This window comes from Nicotiana tabacum, chromosome 23 (assembly GCF_000715075.1).
Source record: "Nicotiana tabacum cultivar K326 chromosome 23, ASM71507v2, whole genome shotgun sequence".
NCBI classification, from domain to species: Eukaryota; Viridiplantae; Streptophyta; class Magnoliopsida; order Solanales; family Solanaceae; genus Nicotiana; species Nicotiana tabacum.
The window spans coordinates 15,276,035-15,302,851 of NC_134102.1; positions in this window are offsets into that span (position 1 = coordinate 15,276,035).

Genomic DNA, 26,817 nt, shown 5'->3' on the forward strand with positions numbered 1-26,817 from the left:
GGGAGAAGAAACCTTACGAAAATGCTATGGACATCTTTCACCAGAAGTTGAAAAATCTTTCCCATTGTCTTAGTAGGTGGTCTAGAGAGAATATTGGAAATATGTTTGATAAAGTTGAAGAACTTGAGCAACAGATTGAAAATATGAAGATTATTTATGAGCATGATGACAGTGAGATCAACAGAAGTAGACTTCATTCTCTTTATGCTAAGCAAATCAGAGGGACCAATACGCAAACCTCTAACCTCAAACAAAAAGCTAATGTTAAATGGGAAGAGGGGGATAGCAATACCAAACACTTTCACAGCATCATCAGGCAAAGAAGGGAAAAAGCTTACCTCCACAGAATCAAGAATGAGCAAGGAAATTGGGTTCAGGGAAATGAGAGGATAGCTGAAGCTGTAGTTTCACTATAGTCAACCTTTTCCCCAATCTTTGCAGAATACTGATATGAATTTTCTCAAGAGAATTGATAAAGTCATTATTCATGATGATAATTATGCTCTTCTTCTCCCCCTACTACTAAAGAAGTGAGAGAGGTTATTTTTACTCTAAACCCAGATAGTGCAGCTGGTCTAGATGGTTTTAACGGTAAATTTTATCAAGCGTGCTGGAATATTATTTCTCAAGATCTATGTGCTATGGTTAAAGACTTTTTTTATGGAAGAACCCTGACTAAGTTCTTCAGTCACACTTGCCTGGTTCTCATCCCTAAAGTGGAATCCCCCACTACCTTTTTCCAGCTTAGACCTATTAGCCTCAGTAATTTTTCCAGTAAGGTCATCTCCAAAATTGTCTCCAACAGGTTAACTAATCTCCTCCCCAAGATCATTTCTAAGAACCAAACTGGTTTCATCAAAGGCAGGCTCATCACTGAAAACATCCTTTTAACTCAGGAAATTATCCAAAACATTAAAAGTAAGAATAAAGGAGGAAATGTGGTTATCAAATTAGATATGGTTAAGGCATATGATAGAGTGTCATGGCCATACCTCACCTTTGTTCTCAGAAAAATGGGATTTACGAAAAATTTTACTAATATGATCCTTAGACTATTCTCTAATGTCTGGTACTCTATTATTATTAATGGCACTAGATATAATTTTTTTCTCATCTACTAGGGGTTTGAAACAAGGCAATCCTCTCTCTCCAGGTCTTTTTGTCATTACTACTGAAACTTTATCCAGAGTTTTAAATCACCTCCATACCAAGGAAAGATATAATGGGTTCTCTATGAACAATAGGGGCCCTAGGATTAATCACCTTGCTTACGCAGATGATCTTTTCATATTCACTTCTTGTGACAAATATTCTATCAAGAAGGTCATGAAGACCCTTCATCAATATGAAGAGGCCTCAGGTCAGGAAATTAGTAAGGAGAAAAGTTTCTTTCTAACTTCTAATTATGTCTTTGATCAGAGAAAGGATATGATTAAGAGAGTTACTAACTACAGCTACCAATCCTTTCCATTTAAGTATTTGGGTTGCCCCATCTTTCCTGGAAGGAAACATATTTGTTACTATGCTGAAATTGCAGAAAAGGTTATGTTTAAGATTAATGGTCGGCAGGGAAATCTCCTTTCTCTAGGTGGGTGTCACGACCCAAACTAACCCCTATCATGATGGCGCCTATCGTGGAACTAGGCAAGCTGACTCATTTCCAAAACAAACCGATATTTTCATTTCAAAGATAATTTCAATGTTATTTAACATAAAAACCTTTGTAAAGGAGTTCCAATCAAAATAAAAATGCGGAACATTGGGGTTTCACTAGTCATGCGCATCTATTACAATATGTCTAACAATATAAAGACTAAATCAATCTAGAAAATAGATAAATACAACTAAAGGAAGATAAGAGGGAGAAGAGCAGGGCTGCGATCGCCAGGCAGCTACCTTGCTATCCCCGAGAAATTCTGCAATCAGAATAATCAACAACCGCTACCGTGTCCAGCTACACCTGGAGTTGTACACAAGGTCCAGGTAGTAACGTGAGTACGCCAACTCAGTAAGTAATAACAATAAATAAAGACTGAGAAATAATGACGAGCAATAAAGCATATAACATTTATATCGGGAAATCTCAGTAAAATACCACATGCTTTTAAAATCAGGGTTTGAATCAAAACATCTCGTTTAACCCAGTTCCAGTAAAAATCATTTAAAGATATTTTTTAACAGTTTTCAGACAGAGGAAGAATGCAAAAATGATGAAATCATAAACAGCCCCTCAGGCAAAACATCACTCATATACAGCCCCTCGGGCAAACCTCACAGTCACTCTTGCCACTCGGGCATACCTCACAATCACTCTTGCCGCTCGGGCATACCTCACAAACACTCATGCCTCCCAGTCACTCAGCACTTGGCACTCGAAACTCGGCACTCAGCACTCAGCACTCGCACTCAGTAGGTACCTGCGCTCACTGGGGGTGTGTACAGACTCCGGAGGGGTTCCTTCAGCCCAAGCACTATAATCTGCACGGACAACTCCTCGGCCGATATCAACATGTTGCGGCGTGCAGCCCGATCCCATAAATATCGTCACAAATCAGGCCCTCGGCCTCACTCAGTCATAAACCTCTCAAGCCACTCGGGCATTTCAGTAAAACAGGGCATTCGGCCCAAAATATTTATATACATCAAAATAGAGTCATAAAACTGAGTTATGCGGTAAACAAGTATAAACATGACTGAGTATAGATTTTCAATCAAAAACAACGAGAGGATAGTAAGAAAAAGCCCCCAAGGGTCCAAACAGCCTTGGCACAAGGCCCAAACATGGCATGCAGCCCAATTAACAGAAACTCTTTCTAAAACATATAAGTATCATATAGTTTAAACAAAGTATGCAACTTTACAGTTGCTACGGGACGGACCAAGTCACAATCCCCAATAGTGCATTACCACACGCCCATCACCTAGTATGTGCGTCACTAAAAATAGTAGAATGATACAAAATTCGTGGTTTCGTACCCTCAAGACTAGATTTACAATCGTTACTTACCTTAAACCGGTCAAATCTCCACGCCGCAATGCTCTTGCCTCTGGACTCGGCCTCCAAATTCTCCAAATCTATTCACAATCAGTACAATACCATCAATATACACTAATGGAATGAATTCCACAAGAAAAGCTTCAAAATTATATCAAAACCCGAAATTGGCTCAAACCCGGCCCCCTGTCCCACATCTCGAAATCCGACAAAATTCACAAAACTAGAAAGCTCATTCACTCACGAGTCTAACCATACCAAATTCATCAAAATCCGACATCGTTTGGTCCTTCAAATCCTTAAATTACTTCTCCAAATATCCCAAGCCCTAACCCCTCATTTTCACTAATTACAATAATTAAACAATGGAAAATCACCATATATACAAGTATTAGGTCTCAAGTAACTTACCTCAACAAAACCCCCTTGATTCGCTCTTCAAATCTCTCCCAAAAGCTCCAAAACCGAATAGAAATGGTGAAGAATGCACCAAAATTTGCGAAGTGTGCAATATGTACCCTCTGCCCAGGCTTCTCGCACCTGCGGCCATTTACTCGCACACGCGCGATAGCACCTGCGGTCCAAGGAGCCGCACCTGCGCAACTCACTTACGCGCCCAGACTCCACATCTGCGGCAAATCCATCTCACCTGCGCGTTTCCTCCGCTTCTGCAAAGCCTGCCTAGCATTTCCCCTTTACGCATCTGCGCCCCAGGTTTCGCACCTGCAGGATCACAGATGCGACCTCCAACTCGCACTTGCGCATCCTGCCTAGCCTAGCATTTCCCGTACCTGCGCACTCCCCACGCGCACCAGCGGCCTCACACCTGTGACTCTTCCTTCCACACGTGCTGAAATAGCAGAAACAACAGCTCCATCTGCAAATTCCAACTTTGACATATTCGTTAACCACCCGGAATCACCCCGAGGCCCTCAGGACATCAACCAAAAATACCAACAAGTGATATATCAACATACCAACTTAGTTGAACCTTCGAATCACTCAAAACAACATCCAAACACCAAATTACCCTCGGATTCAAGCCTAAGAACTTCTAAATTTCCAAATTCGGCAACCGATGCCGAAACCAACCAAACCACGTCCGGATGACCTCAAATTTTTCACACACGTCACAAATGACACTACGAACCTATTCCAACTTTCAAAATTCCGTTCCGACCCCGATATCAAATTTTCCACTGCTGACCAAAATCGCCAAATTTCCAATTCAAGCCTAAATCTACCACGGACCTCCAAATCACATTCCGGATGCACTCCTAAGTCAAAAATCACCTAACGGAGCTACCGGAACCATCAAAATTCAAATCCAAGATCATTTACACATAGGTCAACATCCGATTGACTTTTCCAACTTAAGTTTCTACTTAAGAGACTAAGTGTCTCAATTCACTCTAAAATCACTCAGTCTGCTAGAAATATGGATATATGCTCCGTATCTCTCGCTCAGTGTCCCAGGTGGCCTCCTCCACAGGCTGACCTCTCCATTGCACCTTCACTGAAGCTATATCCTTTGACCTCAACCTTTGAACCTGCCGATCCAAAATAGCCACCGGCTCCACATCATAAGTCATATCACCCTCCAACTGAACCGAGTTGAAATCCAAAATATGGGACGGATCTCAAATATACTTCCAGAGCATGTAAACATGAAACACTATATGCACACTCGACAAGTTGGGTGGAAAGGCAAGCTTATAAGCCACATCCCCTATCCTCTGAAGCACCTCAAAAGGCCCAATGAACCGGGGGCTCAATTTGCCCCTCTTCCCAAACCTCATAACACCCTTCATGGGTGATACCTTCAGCAAAACCTTCTCCCCAACCATAAAAGACACATCACGAACCTTCCTATCCTCGTAGCTCGTCTGCCTAGAATGCGCCGTGCGAAGCCGCTCCTGAATCAATTTCACCTTATCTGATGCGTCCTGGACCAAGTCTGTACCTAAGATCCTAGCCTCACCCGGCTCAAACTATCCAACCGGAGATCTACACCTCCTCCCATATAAAGCCTCGTACGGAGCCATCTGAATACTCGACTGATAACTGTTGTTATAAGCAAATTCCGCGAGTGGTATAAACTGGTCCCGTGAACCCCCAAAGTCAATGACACAAGCACGCAATATGTCCTCCAATATCTGAATAGTGCGCTCGGACTGCCCGTCCGTCTGAGGGTGAAAAGTTGTGCTCAACTCAACCTGAGTACCCAACTCTCGCTGCACGGCCCTCCAAACCTGCGATGTGAACTGAGTACCCCTATCTGAAATGATTGAAACTGGGACACCATGCAGGAGAACGATCCCTCGGATGTAAATCTCAGCCAATCGCTCTGAAGAGTAAGTAGTACCAACTAGAATAAAGTGCGCGGACTTGGTCAACCGATCCACAATAACACAAATAGCATCAAACTTCCTCAAAGTCCGTGGGAGCCCAACTACAAAGTCCATGGGGATCCGCTCCCACTTCCATTCTAGGATCTCTAATCTCTGAAGCAAGCCACCCGGTCTCTGATGCTCATACTTAACCTGCTGATAGTTGAGACACCGAGCCACAAACCCAACTATATCCTTCTTCATCCGCCTCTACCAATAGTGCTGCCTCAAATCCTGGTACATCTTCGAGGCACCCGGATGGATGGAATACCGCGAGTTGTGGGCCTCCTCAAGAATCAACTCTCGAAGCCCATCTACATTAGGCACACATATCCGGCCCTGCATTCTCAGCATGTCGTCATCACCAATAGTCACATCCCTAGCATCACCTCTCTGAACCCTATCCTGAAGAACGAGCAATTAGGGGTCATCATACTGACGATCCCTGATAAGGTCATAAAGAGAAGACCTGGATACCATACAAGCCAATAACCAACTAGGCTCGAAGTATCCAATCTGACAAGCTGGCCTGCTAAGGCCTGAACATCCAATGTCAAAGGTCTCTCTGCTGCTGGAAGATATGCTAAACTCCCCAAACTCTCTGCCCGGCGACTCAAAGCATCGGCCACCACACTGGCCTTCCCCGAATGGTACAAAATAGTGATATCATAGTCCTTAAGAAGCTCCAACCATCTCCGCTGACGTAAATTAAGATCCTTCTGCTTTAACAGATACTGCAGACTCCGGTGATCAGTATAGATCTCACAATGAACCCCATACAAATAATGACGCCAAATCTTCAAGGCGTGAACAATGGCTGCTAATTGAAGATCATGGAAAGGATATTTCTTCTCATGGGTCTTCAACTGGCGCGAGGCATAGGCGATCACCCTACCCTCCTGTATCAAAACACAACCAATGTCTATCCTTGAGGCATCACAATACACGGTGTAAGAACCTGAAGCTGATAGAAGAACTAACACTGGAGTTGTGGTCAAAGCAGTCTTGAGCTTCTGAAAGCTCTCCTCACACTCATCCGAACACCTGAATGGAGCACCCTTTTGGGTCAATTTGGTCAAGGGCGATGCAATAGATGAAAATCCCTCCATAAAGAGATGGTAGTAACCCGTCAAACCAAGAAAGCTCCTAATATCAGTGGCTGAGGACGTTCTGGGCCAATTCTGCACCGCCTCTATCTTCTTTGGATCCCCCTAAATACCCTCATTGGACACCACGTGCCCCAAGAATGCTACTAAGCGGAGCCAAAACTCACACTTAGAGAACTTTGCATAAAGCTTCTCCTCCCTCAATCTCTGTAATGCAATCCTCAAATGTTGAGTGTGCTCCGCCTGGCTGCGAGAGTACACCAGGATGTCATCAATGAATACAACGACGAATAAGTCCAAATAGGGCTAGAATACACTGTTCATCAAATGCATGAATGTTGATGGGGCATTGGTCAGCCCAAAAGACATCACCAAGAACTCATAATGGCCATATCGGGTCCTGAAAGTTGTCTTAAGGATATCTGAATCACGAATCTTCAGCTGGTGATAACCGGACCTCAAATCAATCTTGGAGAACACCATTGCTCCCTGAAGCTGGTCGAATAAATCATCAATACGAGGCAAAGGATACTTGTTCTTGACTGTGACCTTGTTCAACTGCCTGTAATCAGTACACATTCTCATGGAACCATCCTTCTTCTTCACAAATAGAACCGGTGCACCCCAAGGTGACACACTAGGCCAAATAAACCCCTTATCAAGGAGTTCCTGAAGTTGTTCTTAAATTCCTTTAACTCCTTCGGTGCCATACAATACAGTGGAATAGAAATGTGCTGAGTGCCCAGCACCAAATCAATACCAAATTCAATATCCTTGTTAGGCGGCATGCCCGGCAGGTCTGCAGGAAACACATCCGGAAAATCACATGCCATCGGAACAGAATCAATGACAGGAGTCTCTACACTAACTTCCCTCACAAAAGCCAAATAATATAGGTAACCCTTCTCAACCATGCGCTGAGCCTTCAAATATGAAATCACCCTACTTGGTACATAATCTACATAACCGCTCCTCCTTAACCCTTGGAATTCCCGGCATAACCAACATCACCGTCTTAGCGTGACAATCTAGAACAGCATGACATGGATATAACCAATCCATACCCAATATCACATCAAAGTCAACCATACAGAGCAACAAAAGGTCCACTTGGGTCTCCAGACCCCAATAGTCACCACACATGACCGATGTACGCGGTCCACAATAATAGTATCGCCCACATGAGTAGATACATGTACAGATGAAACTAAAGACTCACGGGGCATATCCAGAAAATGGGTGAAATATGAGGAAATATATGAATACGTGGAACCAGGGTCAAATAATATTGAGGCATCTCTATGACAAACTGAGACAATACTTGTAATCATAGCAACTGAAGCAATAGCATCTTTTCTGGTAGGGAGAGCATAGAAACGGGCCTGACCACCCCCTGGTTTGCCTCCCCCTCTAGGGCGACCCCTAGCTGACTGACCTCCACCCCGAGCTGACTGGCGGGTGGTGAGGTAATTGGTGTTGTAGTCGGAGGCTGACTCCTCTGATGAGATAGACCTCCATGACGACGAGGAAACTGCCTCCACATATGCCCAAGCTCCCCACACTCAAAATAACTCCCTTGTGCTGGCAGTGGAAACTGAAGGGAACCCCTAGCACCGGGATAACTGGTAAAAGAATCTGGCATAGAAGAACCATGAACAGGAGGAGCACGGGACTAACTCTGAGCTGGAAGGGCACTAAGTGATGAGTGTCCCTGATGAGAAATGTGAGAACCATGGCCATATAATGAACCACGGTGAAATGGCCGAGCTGACTGAGCCTGTCTGAAATGACGACCTCTACCGTGCTGGAACTGACCCCTAAAAGGAGCACCGCTGAATCCAACCTGACCACGAGTCTTCTTGGCCTCCCTCTCAACCCTCTCCTGACCGCGAACCATCTCAATCTTCCGAGTAATGTCGACAACCGCATCAAAGGTAGCACCCAAAACCCGCTCCCTGGTCATGAGCAACTGTATCTGATAAGTGAGGCCATCAATAAACCTCGTGATCCTCTCTTTGTCCGTGGGAACCAACCAGATAGCATGACGGGCCAACTCATAGAATCACATCTCATACTGTGTCACAGACATATCACCCTGGAGAAGCCCCTCAAACTGTCTGCGCAGCTCCCCTCTGCGGGATCGAGGCACGAACTTCTCCAAAAAGACCACGGAGAACTGCTTCCAAGTAAGGGGTGCTGCGCCAATAGGCCTACGCCTCTCGTAAGTCTCCCACCATCTGAGTGCAGCCCCAAAAAATTGAAAGGTAGTGAATGAGACCCCGCAAGTCTCCAGAATACCAGCAGTACAGAGTATCCTCTGACACCTGTCCAAAAGGTCCTGAGCATCCTCTCTCTTTATGCCACTGAAAGGTGGTGGCTGGAGTCTCCCAAACCTCTCCAACCTATGCTGATTATCCTCAAGCATAGCAGGAACCACATAATCCTGAGCAACTGCAACCGGTTGGGCTGGTGGTGCCTCCGGTGTCTGAAGTCCCTGAATAACCTGCTCGGGTGTGCGAGCGACGGGAGTCTGAGTGCCTCCCCTGGCCTGAGAAGTGGTTGCGACCGTTGAAATAGATACCTCCTGAGCAAGGCTAGTACACGCTGTTAGAATCTGAGCTAGGGCCTCCTGAAGGCCTGGAACCACAATAGGCACAGGTGGTGCCCGAGTTGGTGCACCAACAACTGGAACCTGGTCCTGATCTGGGACAACCGGTGGATCTGTAGGTACTTCCCCAGCTGCTGTACGGGATGCACCTTTGCCCCTACCACGGCCTCTAACGCGGCCCTGGCTAGTGGTACTGGTGGTTGGCCCTCCTGACCGGTAGCACGAGTCCTCACCATCTGTGAGAGAATGAAACAACAGATGTTTAGTTACTAGAATCAACAGATTCGCACGACAAGAATTCAAGAATGTGGAGTTTCCTAAAGGTTCTGCAGCCTCTCGAAGATAAGTACAGATGTCTCCGTACCGATCCGCAAGACTCTACTAAACCCACTCATGACTCGTGAGAACTATGTAACCTAGGCTCTGATACCAATCTGTCATGACCCAAACTAACCCCTGTCGTGATGGCGCCTATCGTGGAACTAGGCAAGCCAACTCATTTCCAACACAAATCGATATTTTCATTTCAAAGATAATTTCAACGTTATTTAACATAAAACCTTCGTAAAGGAGTTCCAATCAAAGGGCAGAAGGAAAAGCCCGACATCGGGGTGTTAGTAGTCATGAGTATCTACTACAATCTGTCTAACAATATCAAGACTAACTCAGTCTGGAAAATAGCTAAATATAACTAAAGGAAGATAAGAGGGAGAAGAGCAAGGCTTCGATCGCCAGGCAGCTACCTTGCTATCCCCGGGAAATTCTACAATCAGAACAATCAACAACCACTATCATGTCCAGCTGCACCTAGATCTGCACACAAGGTGAAGGAAGTAACGTGAGTATGCCAACTCAGTAAATAACAATAATAAATAAAGACTGAGCAGTAGTGATGAGCAATAAAGCATATAACATTCATATCGGGAAATCTCAGTAAAATACCACATGCTTTTAAAATCAGAGTTTGAATCAAAACATCTCGTTTAACCCAGTTCCAGTAAAAATCATTTACAGATATTTTTCAATAGTTTTTAGACAGAGGAAGAATGCAAAGGTGAGCAAAAATGATGAAATCATAAACAGCCCCTCGGGCAAACCTCACAGTCACTCTTGCCACTCGGGCATACCTCACAATCACTCTTGCCACTCGGGCATACCTCACAATCACTCATGCCTCCCAGTCACGAAGCACTCTGTACTCGGCACTCGCCCTCGCACTCAATAGGTACCTGCGTTCACTGGGGGTGTGGACAGACTCCGGAGGGGCTCCTTCAGCCCAAGCGTTATAATCTGTACGGACAACTCACGTGTTACACGGACAACTCACATGTTATATTAATAAAGTATGCTGCATGCGGGCAGCCCCGATCCACACTCATCCTCATAATTAGGCCATCGGCCTCACTCAGTCATAAACCTCTCAAGCCACTCGGGCATTCGGCCAAAAACATTTATATGCATCAAAATAGAGTCATAAAACTAAGTTATGCGGTAAACAAGTATAAACATGACTGAGTATAAACCCGGTAAACAAGTATAAACCCGGAATCACCCCGAGTCCCCTCCTACAAATGTTCACTTTTTGGGTTTTGTTATACACATGTAAGGAGTCAGGCCTTAACCCCTACACCAAAAAAAAGGTTAATTATTACTTAAATTGATTGTTTAACTTTGAATTTTATTAAAATCTAGGGGTTAGGTCTTGTTAAAATTGAATTGAATTGGTTACCTAGGGTTTAAATTGAATGTTTAAGTTTGTATTGACTTGAATAGTTTGGTTAGGAATTGAATGTTTATTTTGAATTGAATTGAGTTTTTAGGGTTTTATTCTTGTGAATTGAAATTTTAGGGTATGAATTGAATTGGTTTAGGGTATGGGTTGAACTTTTTGTATATGAATTGAATTGGTTTAGGGGTAAGTGTTGAAACTTTTGGATAGAGCTTATGTTTTGTGAGGTTAATTGAATTGTTTAGGGTATTAATTGAATTATTTAGGGTATTGGTTGAATTATTAGGATATGGATTGAATTTTTTGGGGTAATGGTTGAACTTTTTGGATATGAATTTAACTTTTTAGGGATAAGTGTTGAACTTTTTGGGTATGAAGTGAACTTATTGTTTTTTGTTTAAATTGAATGAATAATAAATAATTATATTTACTATAATTTAATTTTGGTGTAATTAGTAAAAATTAATTAGCTTAATTAACAAAAAATGATTTAATTAATTTATAATTGTAGAATAAATTAAGTAGTTCTTATACTTATGGAAATATCTCAATTTATTTTTGTTTTATTTTGTATAGATATAACATCGTACTTGGATGTACAATAGGAATTATCCTAATCGGCGGAGATTAAGGGAGGATTTTGTAGAAGGGGTTGATGACTTTATTAGACATGCAATGTCACTTTCAGCGTACCAAATTGAAGGAGTAATTAGGTGTCCTTGTGTATAGTGCGATTGTGTGAAGTTTAAAAAACTGGAGGAAGTTAAACTTTATCTTTATGGGAAGGGGTTTATAGAGAATTACTTTGTGTGGATTAATCATGGAGAGATCGATGGTAGCCGTGTAATATTACATAACATGCTTGTTGGTGAAAGTAGTAGGTCGGTGGAGAATAGGAATCATGATTCTAGAATTAATTATATGGTTGCGGATGCTTTTGGGATTCACTCCGGGGTTGAGCCCAATGAAAATGTTGAACAAACTCCTAATGATGATGCAAAGTGTTTTTATGAACAGTTAGAGGAAGCTTGTCACGACCCAAAATCCTAGCATGTCGTGATGGCGCCTAATGTGGTAGGCAAGCCTACACTTCAAAATATTTCCAAAACTTTTAAATGTAAAACGAACTAAAACAGGTTTAAATAATTAAAGATCTCATAAACTAGATAGAAAGTCAAAACTCAAAATGGATGTTCCCAAAACCCGGGTGTCACATAGTACAAGATCGTCTATACAACACAGTCTGAAAATATTGTCTATGAAAAACTAAAACTAAATAAATAAAGCTGAAAGATAGGGAAGGAGAGCCAAGGTCGGCGAACACCGGCAGCTACCTTGAAATCTCTGAAGGATCAAGCTGCTCAGATAATCAACACTCACCGTGTACGGAAATACCTGGATCTACACACGAAGTGCAGGGTGTAGCGTGAGCATAACCAACTCAGTAAGTAACAAGACTAACTATTGGACTAAAAATAGTGACGAGCTTCACGGAAATAATTCAATTATAGAAAATACAATCCAGGAAAATAGGCATGCTTTCAAGTTCGACAGTTATAGCCAAAACAGTTTATTCATGTCAAGTTCAATTGAAACATGATACAGTATCTCTTAGAAACTACAAGACAATGATATATACCGGTTAAAGTACAACAGTAATGAAATCAAGTGCATATTCTCAGAGTAACAGTCACTCAGTCATCCCATTTACTCCAACCTCACAGTCACTCATTCCTCACGGTCTCTTAATTCTCTCAGTCGCTCGACACTCGCACTCAGTAGGTGCTTGCGCTCACTGGGGTTGTGCAAACTCCGGAGGAGCTCCTTCAGCCAAGCGCTAAAATCAGCCAATCATGGCGTTAATCAATAAAACATGTTGCGGTGCGCAGCCCGATCCAATAAATATCCGCACAATCAGGTCCTCGGCCGCACTCAGTCATCAATCTCTCCAGTCTCTCGGGCTTTCAAAAATCATGATAATCAGCCCAAATAACAATTATATAATGTATAATTAAAGAACAACAGAGACTGAGATATAATATGCAAGTAAAAATAAAGACTGAGTAAAAATGGAAATTTAGCAGATAATTCAACATGTGACACGACCTCTAGGGGTCCATACAGTGCCAAAACATAGCCTAAACATGATTTGCATCTCAATTTCTATAACACATGGAAAATATACGAATAACAACAGATTTTTCAACTATCCAGTTCCTTAGAATTTACCAAGTCACAATTCTTACGGTGCACGCCCACACGCCCGTCACCTAGCATGTGCATCACCTCAACACCAATCACATGACACGTAATACGTGGTTTCATACCCTCAGAACCAAATTTAGAACTGTTACTTAAATCACACCGTGTAAATCCCTACTATAACATACCCTTGCCTCGTGAATCAACCTCCAAATGCCTTGAATCTAGTCACAAACATTTCGATACAATCAACACGAGCTAAAGGAATCAATTTCATAAGAAAATACTAAGTTATTAATCAAAAGTCAAAAAGTCGACTTAAAAGTCGGCCCCCTGACATCTCAAAATCCGATAAAAGTCATAAAATCTGAAAGCTCATTCAACCACGATCCAACCATACCAAATTTACCAAAATCCAACAGCGAAATCCCCAATTTAACTCTCCAAATCCCTAGCCTCAACTTCCAAAATTAAACCTCAAAACCACACAATCTAGGTGGGAATCAATGGGGAAACATAATTATTGAATAAATTTAACCACAAGTGATTTACCTCAAGAAACCCCCCGAAAATCCTCTCAAATATCGCCTAATCCCGAGCTTGGAATGTTCAAAATGAAGAAAATCACGGAAACCTCGAATTTAAGGTTTTGTCCAGCTTTTTCGCTCCTGTGGAAACTTAACCGCATCTGTGGCGTCGCAAAAGCGAAAATCCTTCCGCTTCTACGGTGAACCACTGGCACTGGGCCTTTGCACCTACGGACCATGCTCCACTCCTGTGCAAACGCAGGTGCGACCCTCATTCCTGCTCTTGCATTGGCCCGCGCTTCTACGCTCAACCTCTCTGCATTTGTGACCACGCAGGTGCTGAGAAGTCCTTCACACATCCTACACAGTCCTTCCCATGGCTGCACCTGCGCTTCCTTGCTCGCAGCTGCGACCAAAGCTCCGCAGGTGCGATTGCACTAGAAGACTTCAGCTACAGCACCCCTTTTAACTCCAAACTTGATCCGAAAACCATTTGAACTTCACCCAAGGCCCCCGGGACCTCAACCAAATATATAAACAAGTCCTAAAACATAATACTAACTTAGTCGAGCCTTCAAATCACATCAAACAATGCTAAAATCACGATTCGCACCCCAATTCAAACCTAATGAAAACTAAGGAATTCCAACTTCTACAAACGATGTCGAAACCTATCAAATCATGTACGATTGATCCCAAATTGTGCACACAAGTTACAAATGACACCATGGACCTACTCCAACTCCCGGAACCTCATTCCGAGTCCGGTATCCACAAAGTCCACTCTCGGTTAAACTTCTAAATTTCCAACTTTCGCTATTTCAACCCTAATTCAAATACGGATCTCCAAATCACAATCCGGACATACTCCTAAGTCCAAAATCATCCAACGGATCTAACGGGGCCATCAAAACTTCGTTCTAGAGTCGTCTACACATAAGTCAATATCCGGTCAACCTTTTAATTTTAAGATTTGAACTCTTGAGACTAAGTGTCTCAATTTATTCCAAAACCTCTCCAGACTCGAACCAACTACCTTGGAAAATCACATAAAACTTAAGCATGGAATGAGAAGTAAATGGGGGGAACGGGGTTGTAACTCTCAAAATGAATGGCTGGGTTGTTACATCATCCCTCTCTTAAACAAACGTTCGTCCTCGAACGGGTCTAGAAATGTACCCGGAGTCTCAAATAGGTGTGAATATCTGCTCTGAATCTCCTGCTCGATATCCCATGTAGTCTTCTCAACTGGCTGACCTCTCCACTGTACCTTTACTGAAGTTGTGTCCTTTGACCTCAATTTTCTAACCTGCCGACCCAAAATGGCCACCGGCTCCACATCATAAGTCAAATCACCATCCAACTGAACCGTGTTGAAATCCAAAACATGAGATGGATCACCGACATACCTCCGGAGCATAGAAACATGAAATATTGGATGCACACTCGACAGACTAGGCGGCAAGGCAAGCTTGTAAGCCACATCTTCAATCCTCTGAAGTACCTCAAACGGCCCAATATACAGAGGGCTCAATTTTCCCTTCTTCCCGAACCTCACAACACCCTTCATGGGTGAAACCTTAAGCAGTATCTTATCCCCAACTATGTAGGCAACATCACAAACCTTCCTATCGGCGTAACTCTTCTGTTTAGATTGCGTCGTGCGAAGTCGATCCTGAATCAATTTAAACTTGTCCAAAGCATCCTGGACCAAGTCAGTATCCAATAGCCTAGCCTCCCCTGGATTAAACCATCCCACCAGAGATCGACATTGTGTCCCATACAAAGACTCATACAGAGCCATCTGAATGCTCTACTGGTAGTTGTTGTTGTAGGAAAACTCCGTGAGCGGAAGAAACAGATCCCAAGAACCCCCGAAATCTATGACAAAAGGGCGTAGGATATCCTCCAATATCTGAATAGTACGCTCGAATTGCAACCGCTCTGAAGAATACATAATCCCAACTGGAATGAAGTGCGCGGACTTGGTCAGCAGATCCACAATCACCCAAATAGCATCAAACTCCCTCAAAGTATGTGGGAGTCCAACTGCAAAATCTATGGTGATACGCTCTCATTTCCACTCCGAAATCTCAAGCCTCTGAAATTCGCCCAGTTTCTGATCTTCATACTTTACCTGCTGATAATTTAGGCACCAAGCTACAAACCCCACTATATCCTTCTTAATTTTCCTCCACCAATAGTGTTGCCACAAGTCCTGGTACATCTTCACGGCACCCGGATGAATGGAATATCACAAACTATGGGCCTTCTCAAGAATCAACTCACGTAACTCATCTACATTGGTCACACATATCTGGCCCTGCATCCTCAACACCCCATCATCCCCGATAGTAACATCCTTGGCATCACTGTGCTGAACCATGTCCTTAAGGACAAGCAGATGGAGATCATCATACTGGCGCTCTCTGATGCGATCATTAAGGAAGACCGAGAAACCACACAAGCTAAAACCCGACTGGGCTCAGAAACATCTAATCTCATGAAATGGTTGGCAAAGGCCTGAACATCAACTGCAAGCGGTCTCTCACCAACAGGAATGAATGCAAGGCTACCCATACTCACCATCTTCCTACTCAAGGCATCGTCCATCACATTGACCTTCCCGGGATGATACAGAATAGTGATATCATAGTCCTTTAGCAGCATTACTTGAGACTTCGATGATCTGTAAATACCTCTCCAAACACACCATAGAGATAATGCCTCCAAATCTTCAATGCATAAACGATGGCAGACAACTCCAAATCATGCACAGGGTAGTTCTTCTCATGGGGTTTCAACTGGCGCAAAGCATAAGCAATCACTCTACCCTCCTGCATCAAGACACACCCACTACTAATCCTAGAAGTGTCACAATACATTGTATAAGAGCCGGAAGCTGAAGGCAAAACTAGAACTGGAGTTGTGGTCAAGGCAGTCTTGAGCTTCTGAAAGCTCTCCTCACACTCATCCGACTACCTGAAAAGAGCCCTTTTGGGTCAATTTGGTCAAGGGTGATGCAATAGACGAGAAACCCTCCACAAAGCGATGATAATAACTAGCCAAGCCGAGAAAGCTCTGAATCTCTGTAGCTGAGAACGGCCTGGGCCAACTCTAAACCGCCTCTATCTTCTTTGGGTTCACCTTAGTCCCCTCACTGTACACCATGTGCCCCAAGAACGCCACCGAACTAAGCCAAAACTCACACTTAGAGAACTTAGAATAAAGCCTCTCCTCCCTAAGTTGTTGTAGTGCAATCCTCAAATGCTAGGCATGTTCCTCCTGGCTACGTGAGTACACCAGGATATCATCAAGGAATACTATGGCAAATGAGTCGAGATATGGTTGAAATACATTGTTCATCAAGCGCATGAATGGGCATTGGTCAGCCCAAAAGACATCACAAGGAACTCATAATGACCATAACGGGTCCTGAATGTCATCTTTAGAATATCGAGTCCCGAATCTTCAATTGGCGATACCCAAACCTCAAATAAATCTTAGATAACACTCTCGCTCCCTGAAGTTGGTCAAATAGATCATCAATGCGCGGCAAAGTATACTTGTTCTTGATTGTGACTTTGTTCAACTGCCTATAGTCGATGCACATCCATACAGTACCGTCCTTCTTATGTAGAAACATAACCGGTGCACCCCCAAGGCGACACACTAGGCCTAATAAACCCCTTATCAAGAAGTTCCTAAGGCTGATCTTTCAATTCCTTCAACTCGACCGGTGCCATACGATACGAAGGAATAGAAATAGGTTGAGTGCCCGATACCAAGTCAATACCAAAGGAATTATCCCTGTAGGGCGGCATGCCCAACAAGTCTGCAGGAAACACATCCGGGAAATCTCGCACCACCGAAACAGAATCAATAGTAGGGGTATCAGCACCAACATCCCTCACAAAGTCCAAATAAGATAAGATATCCTTCCCAACCATCCGTTGGGCCTTCAATAATGAAAGCACTCTGTTGGGAATATAATCTAGAGAACCTTTTCACTCGATCCTTGGAAACCCCAGCATCGCCAATGTCACGGTCTTAGCGTGAGAATCCAGGATGACATGGAGTCAACCAATCCATACCCAAGATCACATCAAAATCAACCATACTAAGCAATAAGAGGTTAACTCTAGTCTCTAATCCCCAATAGTCACTACACACGATCGATATACATGGTCCACGACAATAGTATCGCCCACCAGTGTAGATACATGAACAGGTGAAACTAAGGACTCGTGGGGCATATCCAAACATTGAGTAAAATAGGAGGACACATAGGAATAAGTAGAACCTAGGCCAAATAATGTGGAAGCATCTCTGTGGAACACATAGATAATATATGTGATCATTGTATTTGAAGCAACAGCATCTGGCCTGGCAGGAATAGAATAGAATTGGGCTTATCTGCCGCCTGATCGGCCTACCCCTCTAGGGCGACCTCTAGCTGCCTGGGCCCCACCCCAAGCTAGTTGGGCAGGTGGTAAAGTAACTGGTGTGGAAGTTGCAGCCTGACTCCTCTGTTGCACTGGACCTCCCGGGCGACGAGGACACTGCTTCCACATATGCCCAAACTCCTCATACTCGAAGAAACTCCCCGGTGATGGTGGTGGGGACTATAGGGAGCCCCAAGTATTGAAATTACTGTTGAAGGACCTGGCATAGATGAACCCTGAACTGATGAACCACGGGATGAACTCTGAGATGGAAGGGCACTAAGAGATGACTGACCCTAACGATCACTGTATGAACCATGGTTGGATGATGCACCATGCTAAACTGGACGAGCCATCTGAGTGTGCCTGTAAGGATGACCCCTATTATGGTAGAACTGACCTTCAGACGGAACACCGTTGAAACCACCTGATCCACGAGGCCTATGGGCCTCCCTATCCTCACACTCATGACTACGGACCATATCTAGTCGCCGAGAAATATCAACCACCTCATCAAACCGAGCACCAGATACACTCTCTCAAGTCATAGCAAAACGTAAGTGATAGGTGAGACCATCAATGAACCTCATAATCCTCTCCATCTTAGTGGGAACTAACAAAATTGTATGATGAGCTAACACTGAAAATATCATCTCATACTGAGTCGCAGACAGGACATCCTGACGTAGCTGCTCGAACTGCCTGCGCAGCTCCTCCCTACGGGTTGGTGGCACAAACTTCTCCAAAAAGAGAATGGAGAACGCATGCCATGAAAGTGGTGTCGCACCGACTAGCCTTCTCCTCTCATAGGCCTCCCACCATCTAAAGGCAGCCCCAGTAAACTGAAAAGTAGTAAACGAGACCCCATTGGTCTCTATAATACCCGTGGTACGAAGAACCCGCTGACACCTATCCAAGAAGTCCTGAGCATCATCTAACTCATCCTCACTGAATGATGGGGGATGGCGTCTCCTAAACCTCTCAAGTCCCTTCTGCTCATCCTCACTCATAATGGGACCCACCTAGGCCTGAGCAGTTACAACCGGCTGGGCTGGTAGCACCCCCGGTGTCTGAATTCTCTGCAACACCTACTCTAGAGTATGGCCGGTGGGAGTCTGAGTACCTCCCCCGGCATAATAAGTGGTTGGCGTGGTCTAAACATAAACCGCCTAAGAAAGGTTGGTGCACATAGTCAAAATCTGAGCCAAGGCCTCCTGAAGGACTAGAATCACAATGGGCACAGCTGGTGCCTAAGTTGTCCCCACTGGCTCAACCATATCTGGTACCTGCTCCTGAGCGGGTGCAACTAGTGGATATACAAGTGTTGTCTAGCTGTTATGCGAGTTGCACCTCTACCCCTACCGCGGCCTCGGTCTCTCGTGGCCCAAGCTGGTGGTACAGATGTTGTCTGTCCTGTCTGGTAGCATGTGTCCTCACCATCTGTGAGATAATAGAACAACAGAAGTTTAGTAATCAACAAATCCGCACGACAAGAATACAAGAATGTAAAGTTTCCTAAGGGTTTGGCAGCCTCTCGAATATAAATACAGACGTCTCCGCACTGATCCGCAAGACTCTACTAAACCTGCTCATGACTCGTGAGACCTATGTAACCTAGGATCAGATACCAACTTATCGTGACGCAAAATCCTAGCTTGTCGTGATGGCGCCTAATGTGGTACTAGGGAAGCCGACACTTCAAAACATTTCCAACTCTTTTAAATGAAAAATGAACTAAAACAAGTTTAAATAATTAAAGCTATCATAAACTGGATAGAAAGTCAAAACTCAAAACGGAATTTCCCAAAACTCGGATGTCACAGAGTACATGAGCGTCTATACAACACAAGTCTGAAAATAATGTCTATGAAAAACAAAAACTAAATACATAAAGCTGAAAGATAGGGAAGGGGAGTCAATGTCTGCGAACGCCGGGCAGCTACCTTGAAATCTCTGAAGGATCAAGCTGTTTAGATAATCAACACCCACCGTGTCTGGAAACACCTAGATCTGCACACGAAGTGTAGGGTGTAGCGTGAGTACAACTAACTCAGTAAGTAACAACACTAACTATTGGACTGAAAGTAGTGAAGAGCTTCACGGATACAGTTCAATTACAGAAAATACAATACAGGAAAATAGGCATGCCTTCAAGTTCGACAATTATAGCCAAAACAGTTTATTCATGTCAAGTTCAATTGAAATAGGATATAGTATCTCTCAGAAACTACATGACAGTGATATATACCGGTTAAAGTACAATAGTAATGAAATAAGGTGCATATTCTCAGAGTAACAAACACTTAGTCCTCCCATTCACTTAAACCTCACAGACACTCAGTCCTCCCATTCACTTCAACCTCACAGTCACTCATTCCTCACAGTCTCTCAATTCCCCCAGTCGCTCGGCACTCGCACTCATACTCAGTAGGTTCCTACGCTCACTGGGGGTGTGCAGACTCCGGAGGGGCTCCTTTAGTCCAAGCTCTATAATCATCCAATCATGGCATTAATCAATAAAATATGATGTGGCGCGCAGCCCGATCCCATAAAAATTCACACAATCAGGCCCTCAGCCTCACTCACTCATCAATCTCTCCAGTCTCTCAGGCTCGCAAAAACTATGATAATCAGGCCAAACAGCGATGATATAATTTATCAATAAAGAACAACAGAGATTGAGATATAATATACAAGTAAAAACTATGACTTAGTACAAAATGGCAATTTAGCAGATAATTCAACATGTGACACGACCTCTAGGGGTCCTTACAGTACCAACACATAGCCTAAACATGATTTACTTCTCAATTTCTATAACACATTGAAAATATACGGATCTCAACACCAATCACACGACACGTAATACAGGGTTTCATACCCTCAGAACTAAATTTAGAACTGTTACTTACCTCAAATCGTGCAAATCCCTACTCTAACACGCCCTTACCTCGCGGATCGGCCTCTCAGTTCCTCGAATCTAGTAACAAATAGTTCGATACAATCAACGCGAGCTAAAGGAATCAATTTCATAAGAAAATACTAAGTTATTAATCAAAAGTCAAAAAGTCGACTTAAAAACCGGCCCCCGGCCCAAGTCTCAAAATCCGATAAAAGTCATAAAATCTGAAATCACATTCAACCACGAGTCCAACCATACCAAATTTACCAAAATCCAACACCAAATCAACACGCAAATCCCCAATTTAAACTCTCCAAATCCCTTGCCTCAAACTCCTAATATTACACATCAAAACCACACAATCTAGGTGGGAAATTCAATAGGGAAACATAATTATTGAATAAATTTAACCACAAGTGACTTACCTCAAAAACCCCTCAAAAATCCTCTCAAAAATTGCCTAATCCCGAGCTTGGAAAGTTCAAAATGAAGAAAATCATGGAACCCTTGAATTTAAGGTTCTGTCCAGCTTTTTCGCTCCTGCGGAAACTTAACCGCATATGCGGCGTTGTAGAAGAGACAATCCTTCCGCTTCTTCGGTGAACCACTGGCACTGGACCTTCACACCTACGGACCATGCTCCGCTCCTGCGCAAACCCAGGTGCGACCCTCATTCCCACTCCGGCGTTGGCCCACGCTTCTGCGCTCAACCTCTCCGCATCTGCGACCATGCAGGTGCTGAGAAATCCTTCCCACATGTGACCACATCTTTCCTCACTCCTGGCTGCATATTCTCTTCCCAGTCATACCTGGGACCAAAGCTCCGCATGTGCGATTGCACTAAAAGACTTCAGCTACAGCACCACTTTTAACTCCAAACTTGATCCGAAAATCATCTGAACTTCACCCAAGGCCCCCGGGACCTCAACCAAATATACAAAAGCATCCTAAAACATAATATGAACTTAGTCGAGCCTTCAAATCATATCAAACAATGCTAAAATCATGAATTGCACCCCAATTCAAACCTAATGAAAACTAAGGAATTCCAACTTCTACAAACAATGCTGAAACCTATCAAATCACGTCCTATTGACCCCAAATTTTTCACATTAGTCACAAATGACACCACGAACCTAATCTAACTCCTGGAACCCCATTTCGAGTCCGGTATACACAAATTCCACTCTCGGTCAAACTTTAAAATTTACAACATTCGCCATTTCAAGTCTAATTCAACTACGGACCGCCAAATCACAATCCGGACACACTCCTAAGTCCAAAATCACCCAACGGAGCTAACGGAACCATCAAAACTTTATTCTGAAGTATTCTACACATAATTCAATATCCGATCAACCTTTTCAACTTAAGCTTTCAACCATTGAGACTAAGTGTCTCAATTAGTTCTGAAACCTCTCCGGACCCGAACCAACTATCCCGTCAAGTCACATAATAACAATTAATCAGGGAATGAGCAGTAAATGGGATGAATGGGGCTACAACTCTCAAAATGACTAGCTGAGTCATCACAAAGATAGTCATCCACTACATGAAGGAAGTCTGCACTCTGAGCTGTCAGCTGCAGTTAGATTACTAAGTATCAAATCTGATTTGAATATTTCTCAAGCAGCCATGGACTCTTTCATTGACCTTATGAGTGAATTAGTTGACCCAAATATCAACTTACTTGGTGATTTCTATAAGGCAAAGAGATTGGTTTCTAAGTTAGGACTTTCGTCGATGAGAATTGATTGTTGTAAAGATGGTTGCATGTAATATTATAAAGATGATGCAAATTTTGAAAGTTGTAAATTCTGTGAAAAGCCTCATTTAAAGATACTTTCCAGCGGGAATATGGTTGTTGTGAAGGCGATGCATTATTTGCCTCTTATACCTAGGTTAAAGAGATTATATGCGTCGATGAGTTCTGCTCCTCATATGAGATGGCACTTTGAAAATAGAAGGCCACATGGTATTATGTGTCATCCTTCATATGGAGAAGCTTGAAAGCACTTTGATAGTACATATCTAGATTATGCTAGTGAACCAAGTAACATTCAGTTAGGTTTGTGTGTGGATGGCTTCGCGCCTTTTTCTATATCTGTGACACCATATTCATGCTCGTATGTCTTTCTTACACCTTATAATCTATCATATGAGTTGTGTATGACTAGTCTATATATATTTTTAAATTATATTATCCCCGGTCCACATAATCCGAAAAGTATGATTTATGTATATTTGGAACCTTTGATTGATGAGCTAAAACAATTGTGGTATGATGGTATTGAAACATATGACATATCAACCAAGAAGAATTTCAACTTGCGTGCTAATTTAATGTGGACTATTTACGATTTTCCTGCGTATGGAATGTTGTCTGGGTGGATGACTGTTGGGAAGCTAGCTTGTCCTTACTGCATGGAAAATGATAAAGCGTTCACTTTTAAACATGGCCAAGAGCAATCATGGTTTGATCGTAACCGTCAGTTCTTGCCTGATGATCATGAGTTTAGAAGGATAAAAATTGCATTCAAAAAGAATAAAGTGGAATATGATTCACCACCTTCGATACTTTCGGTGAGAAAATTTGGGAAAGGGTCCAGAACTTCAGTAACGTTACTGAGGCTCCACCTTCTAGATTCCCCGAATATGGTGTTACTCATAATTGGACGAAACATAGTATATTTTAGGAGTTTTCATATTGGAAGGATAATCTTCTCTGACATAAGCTTGATGTCATGCATATTAAGAAGAATTATTTTGACAATTTGTTAAACACAGTGATGGATTTTGTAGGTAAGACAAAAGATAACCTGAAGGCTAGAATAGACTTACAAGAATATTGTAGGTGACCTAAATTATACTTGCAGACAGCGAACAATGGTAAGGTGTTCAAGCCCAAAGCAAGTTACACATTCACTTCGGAGGAAAGATGGCAAATTTGTGCTTGGGTTACGAAATTGAAGATGCCTGAGAGTTATGCGTCGAATATGGGGGAAGTAGATATGGAGGTAGGGAAGTTGAGATATTTGAAAAGTCATGACTGTCATGTTTTCATGGAGACCTTAGTGCCTATTGTATTTTGCGGTTTGCCTGAAAGAATCTGGAACCCATCACAGAGATTAGTTTGTTTTTCAAGGACTTGTGTTCTACCACTTTAAGGGAAGAAAACCTACTTCGGATGGATCAGAACATTCCTGTAACTTCTAGTATGACGGAAAAAATATTTCCATGTGGTTTCTTTGATGTGATGACACCTTCCAATCCACCTTGTACACGAGGCACGACTTGGAGGGCATGTTCAATGTAGATGGATGTATCCCTTTGAGAGGTAATATTATAAGTTTGATGTAATATTCTATTTTATTTGAATGTTCTTGGATAACATGACATTATGTAGGACAACTGACAAATGCAAACAATTTGTTAAGCAGAGGAATAGGATTGAAAAATCTATATGCGAAGCCTATCTTGAAAAGGAAACTACACATTTTTGTTCTTACTATTTTGAGAGTAACGTGCCATGTTCTAGGAATAGGCCCAATAGGCACACTGTCGAATGTACGAATGATCCATTATATCCACCAATGTCCATCTCCAATCAACCAGACTGATGTTCTAAGGATGTTAGAAAGAGAAGTTTGAGTGATATGGAATACAAGTCAGTTGCAATGCATATGTTGCTAAATTGTCGTGAAGTTAAACCATTTCTTAAGTAAGTATTGATTTATTAGTAATCAAAAGGTAAAATATACAGTGATTACATATTGATGCAACTAATAAAAATATTTGATGTGTCACAGTCACTTCGTGGGTCAATTTGGCCATGATGCTGTATATACGAGTTTTGATACGTGGTTCAAATAGTTTGTAAGTTTATCCTCAGAATGTTCTTCTAAAGTTCCCGCTATATATGTCACAACAATGTCTAAGTATGTAGTGTATGGTTATAAATTTTATTCGGTTATGCTAACTTATGAGTTTTTTTTAACACTATGTAGGTAAATAATCCAAATAATGGTGTAAATCAATTTTTGAAAGATATATCTTGGGGACCTGGGCTTTAGGTCACAACAATGTCTAAGTACGTAGTAAATGGTTATATAATAAAAATAGCAAGAACAAAAGGGTGTGGATTCAAGGTGGTGATGGAAACCAAGTTGAAGACATTGATTATTATCGTGTGGTCAAAGAAATATTACAACTAGAATATACAGGTTGGCTATATAAGAAATTGATATTCTTTAGATGCAAGTGGTTTGACCCAAATCCAACAAGAGGTACAACAGTACACCACCAATACAACATAATTGAGGTTAATCATACTAGGAAGTATGATTGCTATGATCATTTCATAATTGCACATAACGTTAGGCAAGTGTATTATGCTCCTTATCCATTACGGCGGAATAAGTCTGATTGGTGAGTTGTAATCAAAACTAAGCTTGTAGGTAAGGTGGAAGTCGAGAATGTGTTAGATGTTGCATATCAAAAAGATATCTCCAGTGTTCACCAAATAGTGGACAATCAGTTAGAAAATGATTTGGAACATCCTGAAAGCATATTGGAAGAAGTTGATATAAATGTGTCACGACCCAAATTTCCCTCCGTAGGATGTCGTGATGCCATCTAGTCTTAGGGACTAGGTAAGCCTAACATTTACTGAATTAATGGCAACTCAACCAATAGCTATTAAATATGAAACATAAATTTTCTACACAAGCCCACAATCCCAAAATCGGTAGTACAAGTCATAAGCTATACAGAGTTTACTAGAAAATCTCTAAAATACAACTGTTCCAGAATAGGATTAAACAATACAAGTTAAATTTGAGAAGGTGACTCTGAGGCCTGCGAACGCGACAGCAGGTATACCTTGAGTCTCTACGGCAATGCCCGATCAGCTAGCAAAATATCAACAATTCCGAGGTACCTAGATCTGCACAAAAATATGCAGAAAGCGTAGCATGAGTACACCACAGTGGTACCCAGTAAGTATCAAGACTAGCCTCGATGGAGTAGTGACGAGGTACAGTCAAGACACTCACTAGACAAATTTCATGTGCAGTATAGCAGTATAAAGCAAATAATGGAAAGCAAGACCCAGTGGATAGCAACAAGAATCAACCAATGATGTAAACAGTAAAGTAATAAGAACATTGTATAGTATCTTTCAAAATAATTAATAAATACAAGGGCAACCAATTACGCAAGCCTTTCTAACACATGTTTTAATAACAAGGTTACTCTGTGGTACCTCATCTCATAGTCACAAATCACGGATTTCAACTCACCATCATAAACTCGCGGCACCTCGTGACCACATCTCATATCAATATATTTATCCACACAGACAACTCATGTACCAATAGAATAAATCTTACACGGAAGACAAGTAAACGAGAGTACATATGAATGGTCAATATCATCAGGATTCATTGTTTCTTAAACCGAAATGGGGAATAAATTACGTGTATGCTTGTGCAAGTGTTCTATCACAACTCAAGTCAACCAGTAAGAACAGAGACAGTGAATGGCACATAAGAAACTATCACCACCAAATGTACTATGTATAACTCACGCAAAGTAGGTGCGCCACTATACAAATATCATCAATAAAATGCCCCCAGGCCATCACAAGTCATCACAAACTATTCCCTGACATAGACCACTTTGTCTCGCCAGGTGTGCAACAATAACGTAAATGCCCGCCTTGTCTCACCGCACACATAAAATAATGTTCCTACCTTGTCTCGCCACATGTGTAATAATAAATTAAATGCCCGCCTTGTCTCACCACACGCGCAAAATAATAATATTTCCACCTTGTCTCTCCACATGCACAAACCCATATATATAGCCCACCTTGTCATGCCACATGTGCAAATATCACTAATAATAATAGCA